The following is a 14,799-nucleotide window of genomic DNA, read 5'->3' on the forward strand; positions in this document are numbered from 1 at the left end:
GTTGTTACCTCCAGATTTGGAGGTGGAGGACCCCATTGCTTTGACCTATAAGATCCCTGTGATTGATATCTGGAGCCTTTGGAGAACCTGGGTTTGCCCTGAGTGGCTCTGTTGGACACAGGAAAGGACCAGTTTTTAGTAGGCCAGTGCCTACTGGAACCTGGGTAGCTGCACTTGCAAGAAACCTTTTACAGTTTGCATAGATTTAGCTTTGTCTTCCATTTTCTTTAAAGCCTCTTCTGCCCTATTACCAAACAGACTGTCATGCTGTAAAGGAGCATCCAACAATTTAGCTTTAACATGATCAGGCAGATTTTGCTCCTTGAGCCAGGCATGCCTTCTTATCACAGATCCAGTTACGGCGGCCCTGCAAGAGGCCTCCAAGAAATAAAAACCACATTGCAAAGTATGCTTTCCAACCTGTTCTGCTGAATGCAATAAATTCTGTAACTATTTTCCACATAATCAGAAATCAACATAATTTTCTGTTTCAGTAAGCCCATAACATACTGTTGATATTTAAGCATATGAAACTGGCAGTTTAAAGCCCTGATTGCCAAGGTTGCAGACGTATAAACCTTCTTTCCCCATCTATCCAGTGCCCTGGAATCTCTATCAGAAGGGGCAGAATTTTTGGCTGTAGAAGCCTTAACACCCTTGGGACCCTGAGAAATAGTCTCAGGATCAGCAGCAAGATTTTTGAAAAGAAATTTGTGGGAGTCAGGAACCCTGTAATACCTGTCTGGATTACTAGGAGCCAGAGGCAGGGAATCAGGAGCCATGCTTGACTCCGAGAACACATCATCAACAATGTCTAATACAGGAGGTATGCCAAAAGCCTATGCTGAGGAAGAAGAAGAAAATCCCTAAGCCTCTTTTTTGATTCTGAGAAGTCCTGATTCTCCCACTGAAAATGTTCCCTTAAAGTATGCAAAGTCTCTCCAAAAGAGTAATCCTCAGGAGGAGAAGCAGAAGGGATGGATTCCTCTGCATCGGAGTCCTCATAAGGTGAAAAAGAAAATTCATAATCAGAAGAGGAATCAGAAGAAATGGAAACCTGATCTGAAGATTCATAATCAGTGCTTGCCTAGGCCTCTTAGTGGGGGGGGGGACCCCTGATCAAGGTAATTAAATCCTCAGCCATTTTGATCATTTGTTTTTTAGGAATAGGGGTCTGAGCACGTGGCTCATGCGTCAGTTTTTTAGACATAGAAGTTGGTTTTGGCCTTGTTTTAGATGATGGCGTTGGTTTAATATACAAATGTTGAGGCCTGAAAACACCCTCGGAAGCCGGTGCCTGCTCAGCGGCTCCGGACCCATCCAAGGGAGAGACATCCACGGGTTCAATACTTGCAGAATCTCGCGGCATACCGGACTCCGAATGGGTCACGGTAGAGGCCTGAGACTCAAAAGTAGCAGGTATCAGGGGCTGCGAAAGCACCTCACTGAGTACCAGCAAACCGGCGACTGGATTAGGAGAAGCTTCATCATCGGTTTTGGACCTCGACGGTCTGTCTCTGTCTTTTTCCTTGCATTTTTTGTGAACTCCAGTAGTCGGATTGCTAACCGACGACATTTCAGGGTAGTTAAATCTCGAACCAAAATATTTAGAAGCAAAAATATACAGACGCTTAATATTGCATTGGTTAAATTTAGCACAAAACCGACAGCAAGGCACGTTGTGATCAGGGCCTAGGCAAGGAATACAGTACAAATAAAAATCCTTATGAGGTATTTGCTTCCCACAAATAATGCAATTATTAACTTTTACAGACATTGGTAAGGAGCAAGAAAAAGTTTCCCCAACAGGGTACTTAGCTTTAGTTTGAAGACTTTGGTTCTGAAACTCGAAAACGAACATTTCAGGAGTCGGCCAATCGGCACTTGCGAACTGCTTCTGCTTCGGGCACCACGCGGCAAGAAAGACTGATTAAAATGGCATTGGCTGCATGTTTTATACCCCTGACGACCTGACGTCATGGAAGAGGAGACAGCAACTGATGCAGGACCAAATAATTTGTTATTCAGGCCGAATGAGGAAAACCTGCCAGCAGATTACTCTAAATGTAATGACTGCAACAGTGAAACATGAAGAACATTGTGTAAACCTTCTTACCCCATCTATCCAGCGCCCTGGAATCTCTGTCAGAGGGGGTAGGATTTTTAGCAGTAGAGGCCTTAACCCCCTTGGGGCCCTGGGAAATGATTTCAGGATCAGCAGTAGGGTTCATGAAAAGGAATTTGTGGGGATCAGGAACCCTGTAGTATCTGTCTGGCTTATTAGGAGCGGAGACAAAGAATCAGGGGTCATACTGGATTCTGAAAAAACATCATCAACAATGTCTAGAACAGGAGGCATAGCCAAAGGCCTATGCTGAGGAAGAAGAAGAAAATCCCTAAGTCTCTTTTTAGATTCAGAGAAATCCTGACTTTCCCAGTGGAAGTGTTCCCTTAAGGTATGTAAAGTTTCTCCAAAAGAGAAATCCTCAGGGGGAGAAGCAGAAAGGATGGAATCTTCTGCATCAGAGTCCTCATAAGTAGGTATAGATAAATCCTGTTCAGAAGAAGAATCAGAAGAAATAGAAACCTGATCTAAGGATTCATAGTCAGTGCCTTGCCTAGGCCTCTTAGCAGGAGAGGGATGGCTACCCCAGATCAAGGTAATTAAATCTTCAGCCATTTTGATCATTTGTTTTTTAGGCAATGGGGCCAGTACACGTGGCCCAAGCGTCGGTTTTTTAGACACAGAAGTAGATTTTGGCCTTAGTTTTGAAGATAGCGTTGGTTTGATATACAAATCTTTAGGCCTGAAAACACCCTCAGAAGCCGGCGCCTGCACAGCGGCTCCAGATCCATCTAAGGTAGAGACATCTGCGGGTTCAATACTTAAAGCATCTCGCGGCATACTGGACTCAGAATGGGTCTCAGTAGGGGCCTGTGTATCAAACGTAGCGGGTATCAGGGGCTGCGAAAGCGCCTCACTGAGTACCGGTGAACCAGCGACTAGCTTAGGAGAAGCGTCGTAGTTGGTTTTGGACCTCGACGGCCTGTCTCTGTCTTTTTCTTTGCGTTTTTTAGGTATTCCAGTAGTCGGATTGCTAACCGATGACATTTCTGGATAATTAAATTGAGTCAAAATATTTAGAAGCAAAAATATACCGACGTTTAATCGGGCGTTGATTAAATTTAGCACAAAACCAACAGCAAGGCACATTGTGGTCAGGGCCTAGGCAAGGAATACAGTACAAATGAAAATCCTTATGAGGTATTTGCTTCCCACAAGTAATGCAATTATTAACTTTTACTGACATCAGTAAGGAGAAAAAAAAAGTTTCCCCAATGGGGTACTTAGCTTTTAGTTGAAGACTTCGGTTCTGAAACTCGAAAATGAAAATTTCAGGAGTCGGCCGACCGGCACTTGCGAACTGCTTCTGCTTTGGGCACCGCACGGCAAGAAAGACTGATGTAATGGCATCAGCTGCATGTTTTATACCCCTGACGACCTGACGTCACGGAAGAAAGGACAGCAACCAACGCAGGACCCAAGACTTTGTTAATCAGGCCGACTGAGGGCAACCTGCCAGCAGATTACCCAAATGTAATGACTGCAACAGTGAAACACGAAGAACATCAGTGAAAGGTGAATAGGATGAGTTATGAGAAAGGAAAAAAAGGGAGGGGGAGTGGAAATGAGATGAAGAGAGTCACTAGGGTCGAGTTATGAGAAAGGAGGAAAGGGAGAGGGAGTGGAAATGAAATGAATGGAGTCGCTATGGTGAGTTATGAGAAAGGAAAAAAGGGAGAGGGAGTGGAAATTAAATGACGGGTGAGTTATGAGAAAGGAGAAAAGAGAGAGGGAGTGGAAATGAAATGAAGGGACTCATTAGGTTGAGTTTTGAGAAAGGAGAAAAAAAGGAAGGGGGAGCAGAAATGATATAGAGGGGGTCAGGTGGGGTGAGGGCATGAGCATTCCCAGTGAGAAGAGAGATGGGAATGGAGCATGGTCTTGAAGGTGGATTGGTTTTGGGTGATTTGAATGTGGGGGGGAGTGAATTCCAAAGACGAGGAAGGGAGAAACACAGGACAAATTGTCCAGGTGCATGTAAGGGTTTGTACACTTCAAGGAGGTTCTGGTTACTGGACCTGAGTAGTCTGTCAGAATGATACAAGGTGAGTATGGAGGACTGGGATGGACAGTTAGAGAGTTTGAAAATGAGTTTGTGAGCAGTTATCAGCTGAATGTAAGAGAGATAGTGGGGGAGTTCCAGCCAGTTTAAACAGTGGAGTGCATCATGTTGGTGGGAGGAGGATTTGGTCCCAGTAGCAAATTTAAGAAATTTTATTTTAGCAGGATGACAGTTTTGACTTTAGGGAGGACTAAAGGTTGGTAAGGAGAGGGGCTCCATACAAGAAAGAAGGGATGAGGTAGGACATACAGACTATATGTTTGGATAAGGGAGTGAGACAACAGCTGTGATGATACAGCATTCTGAACTTTTGGTGTGTTTTCTTAATACTAGTTTGTATATGAATGTCAGACTTTAAATGTTCATCCATGATAACACCTAGAAGTTTTATATGGGAGATGATTTCAATGGGAATCTTATTCTGATTGACTATGGAGAAGGAATTTTTATCGACAGAAGGGTTTTTAGATGGGGTAAAGATCATGATTTTGGTTTTGGATGCATTAAGAGCAAGGTAATTATTTAGCATCCAAGGCTTGGTACAAGGGAAGGCATCTTGTGTTAGTTGCTTGAGTTTGGGGAGGGACTGAACATAGCAAATTATGGTGGAAACGTCCGCATACTGGACAAGTTTGGTATTAGGAATGCACTGATGAAAATTATTACTGAAGATATTAAAAAAAGTAAGGGACCCAGTATAGAGCCTTGTGGAACTTCTGTTGGAGTGTGAAGGAAGGAAGAGGTACTATTGCTCCACTTGACGGCTTGTCTATTAGAAAGGTAACTGGAAAACCAGTATAGAGGAGGGGGAGAGATTGACAAGAGAGAGTTTGGAAAGAGAAGTTTGTGGTAAACTGTATCGAAGGCCTGTGATAAGTCTAGGAGAAGGGTAGATACAATGTTGCCAGAGTCTTGGTCTTGGCTGATGATTTCAAGTAAGGAGAGAAGGGCAGTGGTAGTACTATGTCCAGGTCTAAATCCATGTTGAGATGGAGAAAGAAGTTGATTATCTAAGAGGAAGGGAAGAAGTTGCAAGTGTATGCATTTTTCAAGGACTTTTGAGATAGGGGACAGGATGGCTATAGGACGGAAGTTGGAGATTTAAGTACTGTTGCCTCCTTTGTGGAGGGGAATGATGAAAGCTTTCTTCCAGAGGAGGGGCACATAGGATTCTTGGACTGAACGGTTGATAAGTAAGTATGGTGATGGGACGGGCTATACCATCTGCAGCTAGCTTGAGAAAGTTAGATGAAAGGTTGTCTGGGGCATGAGAGCATGGTTTTAGTTTTAGTAAATTTTATTTATGGTGTAGAGAGAGACCAGTTGTATGGTAAAGGGGGAGATGAGTAGTGTTGATGTCAGTGGGACCAGAGTTGAGAGTGGAGTAGAATTGTTATTGGAGAATGATGTGGTGAGCTTGGCTATTGAATCAGTAAAGAAAGAGTTGAATTGGGTAGCTAAGATATGATCTGGAGAGTTAGGGTCAGGGCAGGGATTGTCTTTTTTGCCAGGAGAGAGGAGAGCAGATATACTGTTTCAAACTTTTCTGGGGTTGGATCTATGATTGTTTTGAAGCTTGTAGTAGTAGGATTTTCGGTCTAAAGCAATTTGTTTTTTCACTTTATTACGAAGTTGCTTATACTTAGTAAGGGTGTTAGGTGTTTTAGATTTATGGTAATGCTTCCAAGATTTATCTCGGAGATGCATGAGTGTAATAGCTGCTTTAGTCAGCCAAGGAGTGGATTTGGTTTTGATTCTTTTAGTTCCAACACCAATATGGGTAGAGGAAGGGTATGTGTGTGTGTGTGAAATAAACCGAATATGTTACTTTGTACAAAATTTCATTCAACCAATCACACTAAATCAATGGAAGTGTTTCCAGTCACTGTCTGATAATATAGGAGGGGCAGGGGGGATTAGTATGTGAAAGCAACTGTACTGCCACTTGGTCAAACAATTATGAGTGGAGGTATATACAAGTGTAAAATGAGCAGAATTAGCTATGATGGACAGAATTTCTTTAAAGACAGTCAACCACTTGAAGTGTAACTGGTCGTGAAGTGTTTAGTCTGTGTATGAAATCAGCTGCTTTACTGTCACATGATAATAGTTAAACAACCATGGTAAGTGGCAGAACACGGTTAATTCTGTTTGTGAAAGAGGCTAAATACATTATTATGGACAAAATTTCTTCCCTTTCATCAAAGGTAAATATATGACATCATAAAGTACTTTATGTGTGGGACAGAGGGGTTAGTCTGTGTATAACAGCAACTCAGATAATGTTACATGACTATGGTGTGTGCTGGTTCAGTAGGGTACCTAGGTAATTCTGGTGGTTTCCAGAGGGTAGTGGTACTCCTTCTGGGTCAATTATGATAAAAGTTGTGCTATTTTGAAGCTTTGGTATGCACAAGAAACTGATTTTTGTTTTTCCAAAAAAATTGACATTCCATTTTTCTGAAATGAAATCTGGGAATTACACATGCAATTTTTACGTATCTACTTTGAGACATCAAGTCCCAGATAACCGAACGACATTTTCCCGAAATCAAAATTGCGAAAAATGACATACCCAAACAGTGAAGTTTTCCCACGGTAAGTAAATACTTGCCCAGACTGTCATAAAACACAAACCAACGCAAGTACAACCCACCGACAGTAGGTGGAGGACCATGCCTCCATACCCCCCCTAACTATATATACTAACTCCAGTATCACACTACAGTGGAGAAAAGGGCATGTTGGGCGACTATTTACTTACCCTGGGAAAACTTTGCCATTTGGGTATTTCAGTTTTCACGACTTTCATCTTGGGAAAATGACGTTTGGTTGTAGGGGCATCAATGTTTCAAAGTAGATCCGATTTTTACATGCAGTTTTCATATACTACTGTGATGTCATTACAGTCTTCTTCTGCATCATTACATACTGAAAATAAAAAAGAAATTCTAGGCACAGAACAGATTAATGCAAGCCGTCACGATTACAAATAATAAAAATAAGCATAAACACATCTTATGTCAAATTCTGTACAATCTCAAGTTTGTTTGTTTTTTTTTTTTTTTTTTTTTCCAATATTCGAAGAGACCAAATTCTGGTTTTACTTGTATTTTTTTCTGGAAAATGGAAAAGCAGCATCCCTAGTATGTTCCAAATAAGCACCGATGTTGGTTTACCACAGGTAATTACCAGTCACGCCTTTGCCAGTCAGTTCCATAGTCTGCTAAATCTCGTGTGGTTTTCATTAGAATTTACTGAAACTCTTTCTGGTCTACACAGAACAATATCATATGCACACAAAGTATGGTTCAAGCTTCTAAATTCATAAGGCATGTTATTTATAAAAACTAGGAAGAGGTGCATAGCTCACGGATGGGAATAAAATATACATCGAGAACACATGTGCATTGAGCTTGCATTACATCAGAAGTAAAAATCATACATATTCACTTACAAACCTTTTCTGTTATTGAAAATAATTCACCAGCAAAAATTTCTGCCCTGAACATGGCAACAAAACTGAGCCAATTTTAACACTGATGTATATACAAATACTGAAGAGCAGGATGGCAATATTTGCATGGTATGTCCATCTCTATCTTTGAACCTCTGATAATAAACTTTCAAAGGGTGATCAAGATACAGCCTCAAACAAGTAGTCACCTAATCCTGAATTACTCAATCTACTTACTTTTAGATTTAGTCAAGACACATTTTATTCAGTTGTCTTTGGGGGAATGTATATTACTTCTCTCTACGATAAAGAATTTAGTACACAGGTTCATAGGTAGGTACTAGGCTATCGGTCCAAGGGCCTACGTAAACCTAGCCAGCAAGGTTCCATGGGTTACGCCAACCAATAAAGTTATTTTCCTGTGCCACTGTCGAGCAGAGACACAGAAGTGATCCCCGGGGTGTATTTCCTATTTCCCATCCACTCATCAAGATTTTTCTTGAAGAGTGCTAATGAAGAACTTTGCTTGACATAGATGGGTAGCTTGTTCCAGAGTAATAGGAAGTCTCTGGGACATTAATCTATCCCCTCCAGCGTGTCCTGTTTATTGTGGTGACAAGGTTTAGGTCCCTAGAGCATGTAGCTCAGATGGATTGGGATTTCTTTAGGTGTAGCATGTCCAACAGCTCTGGGTTTGACATAGCTTTATATGTTAGGCAGAGATCACCTCGGAGTAGGCAATATGCTACGGAGTAAAGCTGGAGTTTTTTAAGGCGGTCAGTGTAGGGCATTTGTTTGAGGCCAGTAATCCTCTTTGTGAGGTACTTCTGTGGCCTTTCCAGCTGCTGCAGATGTCTTGTGAGGTACATTCCAAAAGGGGCGTTGTACTCTATAATGGGTCTAATGAGTGTCGAGTAGAGGGGAACAATGGCCTCTTATTTCCTGGATAAGAACCCTTTTATGATGAGGTGTGCCACGTAGAAGGACTTCCTGACTACTGTGGCGATGTGACTATCAAAGGAGAGACTACTGTCCACCTGGGTCCCAAGGTCTCTTATCACGCATTCGGTGTTAAGTAGATTGCTGCCTATGTGGTAGTTCATGGGTACAGAGTTTTTACTAAAGGGGATGACAGTGCACTTTTTGGCATTGAGCTTGAGGCCATGGCTCTGACACCAGGTATCTGTCTCATTGAGGTCCTTCTGTCGGATGTCCACATCATTTGGGGACTGGACTATGGCTCCTAGTTTGCAGTCATCAGCGAACTTCGTTAGCCAGAGGCCTTCTGTGTTAGCCTGTACTTCAGAGGAGTAGATACCAAACAGGAGAGGTCCCAGGAAGGAACCCTGTGGTACTCCACTTGTCACTGCTTTGAGGTCAGATTTGGAGTCTGCAACTTTTACAGTGTGGGTTCTGTCAGTGAGCTAGTTGGCAACCCATCTTGTGACATAGGGATTTATACCTAGTATAGCTATAATTCCAGAATGGGGGATGATGTCAAAAGCCTTGGCAAGGTCAAGATAGGAACAAACTGCTAGTGAGATGACATCACAGAAGAAGTAATGCATGATTTATTTATTCGTTTTAAACACCTTTACTGAATTATCACTTGTGACATAGACGCATTTACATTTATATAAAAGTAATCAAAATGTATTAACAAGAAAAATTAACATACATTATGCTTCACATATATTGGTATATATCATATAACTTAAGCAACATTATATAAAGTATTCACTTCCTTCCCCTTTTTTTAAAACAAGAAACATCTTTATTAAACCATCACTTACAACATAAGCAATCATACATTTATATAAATGAAAACAAACCACACCGACACAATCCTAGTTCTAAACATTTTATATCACAAACCATACTGACACTCCCAGTTGCAAACAGTATACATAACTTGTAATCTACCCAATCATTTCAGTCAAACATTACATAACTCATTTAAGTCCTGCCTTCTTTTAAACCTAATTCCTCCTCATATCTACTGTTCTCACAATTCCCATTTTTTCCTATGCAGTTTGCTCCTACCTTTTTCTAAAGATCTCAATTCCAGTTGTTTTATCTCACTTACTATATTCACTACTTCTAATACAGTTGATTTAGATTTTGATTTCCTTTTTCTAGTAACTGCTTTTTGACAGCCACCATAATTAGAGACAGCAAGGCCTTACTATGTCTAGGCAATTCTGATTCTGCATCACAGATCAGAAAAATCGTCTCCCTCGTCACAGCAATTTGCCCACCCAGCATCTCTGACAATGCATCACATAGGGAATTCTTAAAGTCCGCCAATTCATTGCATTCCCAATATGTTGCCAATTATTTCTTTCTTCCTTGTCACACCTGTAACATTTGCTGTCTACCTCAGGAAAAATTGTCTGGAGTCTACTTGGGTTATAAAAATATCTATGTAAACATTTCCACGCAAAAATCTCAAATAATCTAGACTTTGTTGCATAATTTATTATTACAGTGACTTTCATTCCCTATGACAAGGATTCCTTTAGGAAACAATTACATAAATTAAAATGCAATGAACTGTTTAAACAACGGATCAAGAATGACATCAGTAATTTCTAAATGTATCTCGAAGAACATCAATGAATCCTATCTTCCTGTCTTTATTCATAAATATGAGTCTTGTATTGCCCAAGTGCAACATCAAACCTGATGGAGATAACCTCATCCTTCTAAAGCAAGCAACAATTGCAGAGGCAGTAAAACATAGAATTCAAATAGCTTTTACCAAATTATGCAAATGTTCATTTAGCAATAAACTAACAACCCTAGCATGTGTGTGACCATGTTGTTTTGAACTGATCAATGGATAATGCAGTAATTGCCAACTTTGGATGCATAGAGAGATAAAGCCCTGACTATGACTCAGGCAAACAGAATATGAGCTGTGGCTTGATCTCTTAATGGAAGTTTTAGGGGAGCATGTACATATCCAAACTGGGGGGGGGGGGTGAGATGCTGTTGCCATCGGCATGCTCTTCCACACACATTTACCAGAAAAGCAGCAATGCAAATTTGAGGCCACAGAGGTGGGAGTCTGGCTCACTAAGCCAGCAACAGGTAGTGGCCTTTATCGTGACAGCAAAGAAGGGTGCACTCACATGGAAAAGCTAATGTAGGATTATAAAGTGATGTTGACTATTTGATCATCTGCTTAGGGGTTGGGTTATACCATCATAAACATTTTTATTTTAAGGATGTCGGCAAAGTGCACAAGCAATTCTTATGGCTGCCAGAACAAATATCCTTTCAGACTGTTCTCCTCTCTTATTTCTGGGGGACCATTTCAAAACAAGCACATAAAACGGCTTAAGTCTTGTAGTGGGAGGTTTAATGACTGACAGACACAAGGATTAACAAAAATAGATAATGCAGTCAGGTGGCTTACAAGTAAATCACCAAAAAAAAAAAAAAGTAAGCCTATATCAGTAATTACCTACTGGTCTAGTAAGACTCCCCACCTTAGCTTTTAAACTTCAAACTGGACCTTTAGTAGTTGAGGTTGCATCATAGCTAAAACTAAGCTACAAGCCTGCAAACATTTTGGTACCTGAAACAACCAGCTGCAGGGGATGCCTTAATTCCAAAACTTAATTATGCACTACCTCGGCTGGTATTAAATTCTCTCCACAATGCTCAGTTGCTGCAAACCTCAGTCAGCACAGTGTACTGCAACATTACCTTAGCGCAGCTTAGGTAACATCACTGCTTGTCCTTGTACAGAGTTACAGATAGCTTACAGTAATTGCAAAAGCCATCTTAAGATCTAAACTACTATAGCCAGAACAATGACCTCTACATATAGACAAATGCAAAACAGTTTCACACATTACCTACTGAAATCAACTGAGCAAGTAACATTAAGATGCCACTCTTTAACCTAAAAGTTAGGAAAAACCTTCTGAAACTTGGCATCAGCCTGCTGGAACATCCTCTTAGCATAAATTAAGAATGAGTTTAATCTGGCAAGATTTAGGTCAAAATTGATGGAGTATCCGTCTATTTACTGTAAATACCAATGCTATGAGCTAATGGATAGCATTGATAAGAATCTTGAACGAACTACAGGTTTACACAATTTTACACACACATACACGTGTCTGTGTGTGTGTGTGTGTGTGTGTGTGTGTATGTGTGTGTGTGCAGAGTGAATGATTGCTGGTCACTGTATCCAACACTGTATGTTCATTTTTGGAGTGTCTATCAAACAGCACCTGTTAAAAGTAAGTGAATGGTCTCTCTCTAAATACTGACAATTAGGCCAGACTCTAAAAAGACTTGTTCTCAGTTTAAGTGATCACTTACACTGCTGATTTTAGTTGGGTTAGAAAACCCTATCCCCTTTCTTTCAGTGTGCCTGAGCATGCGGCCTGAGTGTCAGTTTTCTAGGCAAGGTTCGAGGTTTAGGCCTTAAAGAAGAAGGAGGTGTCGGTTTAATATGCAAGTCCATAGGCCTGAATACACCCTCAGAAGCCGGTGCCTGCACAGTAGCTCCGGACCCATCCAAGTAGAGACATCCGCAGGTTCCACAGTTGAAGCATCTTGCGGCATACCAGACTCCGAATGGGTCTCAGTAGAGGCCTGTGAATCAGAAGTAGTGAGTATCAGGTTCTGCGAAAGTGCCTCACTGAGTACTGGCGAACTGGCTTAGGAGAAGCGTCGACGGCAGCTTTGGACCTAGGCGGCCTGTCTCTGTCTTTATCTTTGCATTTTTTCAAAATGCCGGCAGTCGGATGGCTTACCGATGACATTTCTGGATAATTGAACCGAGAACCAAAATATTTAGAAGTGAAAATATACCGGCGACGGATAGTGCGTTGATTAAATAAGGCACAAAATCGACAGCAAGGTACATCGTGGTCAGGGAATAGGCAAGGAATACAGTACGAATTACAATTTTTGTGAGGTATTTGCTTTCCACAAGTAATGCAATTATTAACTTTTACTGACATCTGAGAGGAGCAAGAAAAAGTTTCCCCAACAGGGTACTTCGCTTTAGTTGAAGACTTCGGTTCTGAAACTCGAAAATGAAAATTTCAGGAGTCGGCCAACCGGCACTTGCGAACTGCTTCTGCTTTGGGCACTGTACGGCAAGAAAGACTGAGGTAATGAAGTCGGCTGCATGTTTTATACCCCTGACTACCTGACATCACGGAAGAAGGGACAGCAACTGATGCAGGACCCAAGACTTTGTTAATCAGGCCGACTGAGGGCTACTGCAAGCAGATAACCCAAATGTGATGACTGCAACAGTGAAACACAAAGAACATCTAATCTAAGGGGGCGGCGAAAGCCAACACATTCCGGCTAGGCTTATAAATGCCTTCGGGCAGATAGTCTAGTACCTACCTATGAACCACTGGTCTGACACCAATGTCTCTGATGGACACAGGCAGCCATTAAATCATGCCCTAATTAACATACACTCCTTAAAATAACCTAAGAAACAATAAGTTGTGGGATCCATTTGAGTTGCATGGGTAAGCTTGTAAAGGCTTCACTGGTTGTTAGCCTAGTACACACCTGTAAACTTGTGTTTGTATTTCCCTTTCTCTCTTGAACCTGAGGTAGCTGGATGCTGCTTACCTCTGTAAAGTTTCTAGCCAAATGGTCGCTAGATATGTGTAGCCTTCCTAGAAAAAAGTACTTTACTAGTCAAGTATATCATCATCACCTGTTTTGTAAACTCTGGATGCTTATTGTGGACCTCGAAAATTCCTCTTCATCGTCAAAGAATAAAGGACAGGTGTACCTCATCTCTTTACCTTTACTTCACAGACCTTCAATGGTACTAGCAAAACTTCTAATATCTCAGCTTTTAATAACACAGAGTTATCTTGGTCCTGAATGGACATCAAAGCAGATCCTTCCTTTTGTCTAGCTGTCTTCTGAACAATAGTGAAAGCAAAACCTTTATAATCAAACATGGAAGTAGAAATTATACAAGTGCTGGTGGATGGTTCAGTAGTACCTAACCCTCTTTTACTGTAAACAGAATAATCCTTAGTTTTTCACTCATTCCTGCTTTTTATCACTTGTTTCTCTCCCTGCTGCCTGCTGACCATCAGCCTCCTGTTGGCCAACTAGCCCATTTGTTCTCTCTTCACTGGAGGCAATAGCAACAGACAGCGGTCATCATTTAGTAAACCAACAAGAGGGTTCTTATTTTAGTCCTATCCCATGGTGTATGGCATGCAATGGGCGCTGGTGAAGATGTGAGACATACTTCCACAAATGTCTCAACACTTAAGAGCCAGCACTCTTGTATGGTCTCTAGTCTCCACAAGGGACGCTGCCATGGGAATATGCCCCCACATCCTCTTCCTGAAGAGTAAAGAAAAGTAATCTGGCACTGCCACTTCACTCCTCCCTTCCTCTGCCAGCTCCAGCACGTGCCCGATCCTTTAATCAAACTTAGGTCACTGTCTCAGTTTCATCCACTGATGACATTTTCTTTTCTGTTTTGTCCTCCTCTCTTACTCACTATCACTCTCGCTTACCAATTTCTTTTTTGCCTTTTCCAATTTCTTTTGCTTGAAATCTATTTTTCTTACATTTTTTTTCTCTAGGTTTTAAAAGTATTTCTCAGCAAACTTAGATATTAGAGCTTTTATACACCTCTGTCTAATAAGCTTTACTAAATCTGAGACAGATTTAACAAGATTCAAGTTTATGGTCTGGCTCTGAACACAATAAGAACTGGATGTGGTAGTTGTTTAGGTGACCATCACAGGTATACGTACTAATGTATTTAGAAGTATATCACAACCATATTTTCTCCAGTGTCCAAATCTCCATTCTTCACTTCAAAATAATGACTGTATTGTAAATGAAATTCACTGAAAACAAATTACTAGTTTTAGGAAGTGCAAGCAGCTGCGTACTATAAATTACTCCAGTACAAACTAATGCAGCAACAGTACTCAAATAGTGAGAAGGTTAAAACAGCAGAGGAAAGTAAACAACATCACGGAATATATGCAACAGCCTGGATCAGCACCTTTGAACGTGTGAGACCTGCATTAATTCTCAAAAAGGAAAAAGACTCCTGGAAAAATTTGACTAGAGTCTGAGAAACAGAAAGTAGGTAAACTCTGATATAATGATTTACTGCTACAGTGA

At 41.1% G+C, this 14,799-nt stretch overlaps 1 protein-coding gene across 1 annotated transcript in view; it reads right to left on the reverse strand.

The window, feature by feature from the left end:
* Positions 1-14,799, reverse strand: part of FER (FER tyrosine kinase) — a gene marked incomplete in the record, with an annotated part of 3,568,968 nt that overhangs the window by 2,357,902 nt on the left and 1,196,267 nt on the right.

Source organism: Protopterus annectens, chromosome 2.part2 (genome assembly GCF_019279795.1).
Source record: "Protopterus annectens isolate FY-2018-M chromosome 2.part2, PAN1.0, whole genome shotgun sequence".
In the NCBI taxonomy this organism is placed as follows: domain Eukaryota; kingdom Metazoa; phylum Chordata; order Ceratodontiformes; family Protopteridae; genus Protopterus; species Protopterus annectens.